Genomic DNA, 2,536 nt, shown 5'->3' on the forward strand with positions numbered 1-2,536 from the left:
AAATTCTTATGACCCCTTGACACTTTCCTTTGTCTGATGTGTAATCTATGGAGACATTTATCAAGGGAGACCATCTTCTTGCAGTAGAAGCTCAAAACTGTGGGTCAATTCAAAGGCCAGACTGCACTTATTTCCAATGTCATCATAACACAGATTTGAAATTTTATATAGTTTGATTACTTTCAACATATGATGGCACAATACAACCCAGAAGTTTGAGGTGTCAATTTGCTTTGCTGCTTTTTATCCAATGGCTGTCACTCAAGTACCTGGGATATCTATCTCCATCATAAACCCTTTGATATTTCTTCCCGCATAACCCTTTGATGGTTGTCTAGACAAGTAGCTTTTGCATGGCTGGTACCAAGAATATGTTAAAAAAAGAACTAAATTAAATATTATTTAAAAAACTATATATTGAAAAAATGGTAAAAGTTTCATTAGCTGAATTGAACAAGTTGAAAATTCTGATAAAATTCATGTGAGAACTTGTTTAAATTTGGGCAGGCATTTAAAATGACTGAACTGATGGACTGGATCACATGGACAATTCATCTCATGCCCATTGTTTACATGAGTGTGGACACTAAAGATAAGATGAAAGTAAGAACTACACAAACCAATGTTGGGTATCTTATTGTTTTATTTTTATTTTATTTTGTTACTACAGATGTATATTTTTATTTTATTTTGTTACTACAGATGTCTAGATTTATTTTGATTATAATATGTATATGTAGTTCTGATTGATTTATTTGCATTTCCCATAGCTATGAATAATTTTATTGTCTTTTCCATTCTTTCAACCCCAGTATGAGGGTTCTTTTGATCTAGGGTTTGTACATTAAAAACAGAAAGATCTGTCAACTTTGTGTGATTTCCTGAACATGATCATTTAGGGATATGAGACTCTCCTAACCACTGCAACACAAATGCAAATGTGATGAAAACTCCAGAAAGTTTTAGTGGGGTCAGCTTATGCCTTTGTAAGTTGCTAACTGACCCTCAGTTCAATATAGGCTAGGCTATGATGGTTATATCTTTTATGAAAAGAATTTAAACTGTTTTTGTGCAATACATACACTTCATTGATGTTAGCAACTTTACACTCATGAAATGAAATTCCTTTAAAAGGCTGAACTCTCTGGTTTGTTACAAGTCAATTAGGCTAGTTGGCCTCTTCAAGTTGATTTATTGTCAAAGTTGTTTAACTGAAAGGGTTGGGCCAAATATTTAATTCTTCAATTAGAATTAAAAATTTTAGCTGAAAACAATAAATTAGTTGGAGAGACAGGTGGGAAGAAAATAAATGGAGTGGATAGAAATCAATAAAGACAGACAGTTGGGAAGAAAATAAATGGAGTGGATAGAAATCAATAAACAGAAAGCAGTTGTGGTGATGGATGAGTATTTATTACATTACAAAGAACTTACACTGATGTTTACAGTGGCCTATGCAAGGCCAACACAGAAGAAAGCAACCTTCGGAATTGTTTTGAAAGTAAATGTTACTGTCAAGGTTAAAGCTGTGAAGCAAACTTTCTTTTTATTGTAAGTTTTTAAACAATAAAAACTTTCCACACAACACAGTATGACAGTACGTGTATACTATGTGACAGAATTATATTTGTATACAGTAATGTAAAAGTAAGTTATTGACTTTACCAGATTGTTATTTAACTTTTAAGTGAACTGTAGCACAGATTTGATTCTCTTAGATTTCATTTCTTTCTTACTTAACAGGGTACTGCTGGTTATATAAAGTGAGATGGTTTTTGTGTGGTAATGTTAACACACAATATAGAAATTAACAACTAATATTTGACAATAATACATTTTTGGCTAAAGTCAAAAGATGAAAGTACATAAGGTGTTGAAAACTGTTAGTTGTCATAAACTACTAAGTTTAATTTTATTTCATGGAATTAAATAGAAACTAGTACAAGCTAGGGGTGCTCGGGGAAAATTTTCCCCTTACAGTCTGATTTAACTAGAAATTATATAGATAATTAGGTTTGAAAAGTGTAATGTTTTGCAAAAGTGCTTATTTTGTATATGTATATTGCAATTATTTTCCAATGTAGAAGTACACTAATAATATGGGATCTTACACTTTACTGTAACATAACTGAAAAACTGTTTTGGAATTATAAATACTAAACTGTAACACATTGATTTTTACTTTATTAACAAAAGAAGGTTAGTGTTTGCTTTTTTCTACCTTAAAGGCCATGAATGAAGTAGTATACTGTACTAGAATTCAGGCATATGTTTATGCCTTAAAACGTTTTTATTGAGGTTAAAAATGTAGCTTTTAGATGCATGAGTAAAAAAAAATATTAGGTCACTGCCAAATTTTTTTCTTTAACTGTTCATGCTTAAAACACTAAGGTTTGTCTTTGACCACTGATAATCAAAATGCACAATCGTCTGTAAGGTTCTGCTTAACATTAACAGTTTACTATATTTGTCAAGTTAATCTTATTGTCACTTATAACTCTCCACTTAGATTAAAAAACTCAGAGCCTTTTTTGAC

The 2,536-nt window shown here is 31.2% G+C and overlaps 1 long non-coding RNA gene across 1 annotated transcript; it reads left to right on the plus strand.

Annotated features, from left to right (window-relative positions):
• The first annotated feature begins 323 nt into the window (after positions 1-323).
• LOC135207299 (uncharacterized) lies at positions 324-2,318 on the plus strand. The gene is made up of 2 exons (XR_010312948.1): positions 324-1,294; positions 1,343-2,318. It is a non-coding gene; the product is annotated as an uncharacterized LOC135207299 (long non-coding RNA).
• Positions 2,319-2,536: the final 218 nt, after the last annotated feature.

Source organism: Macrobrachium nipponense, chromosome 32, assembly GCF_015104395.2.
Source record: "Macrobrachium nipponense isolate FS-2020 chromosome 32, ASM1510439v2, whole genome shotgun sequence".
NCBI lineage: Eukaryota > Metazoa > Arthropoda > Malacostraca > Decapoda > Palaemonidae > Macrobrachium > Macrobrachium nipponense.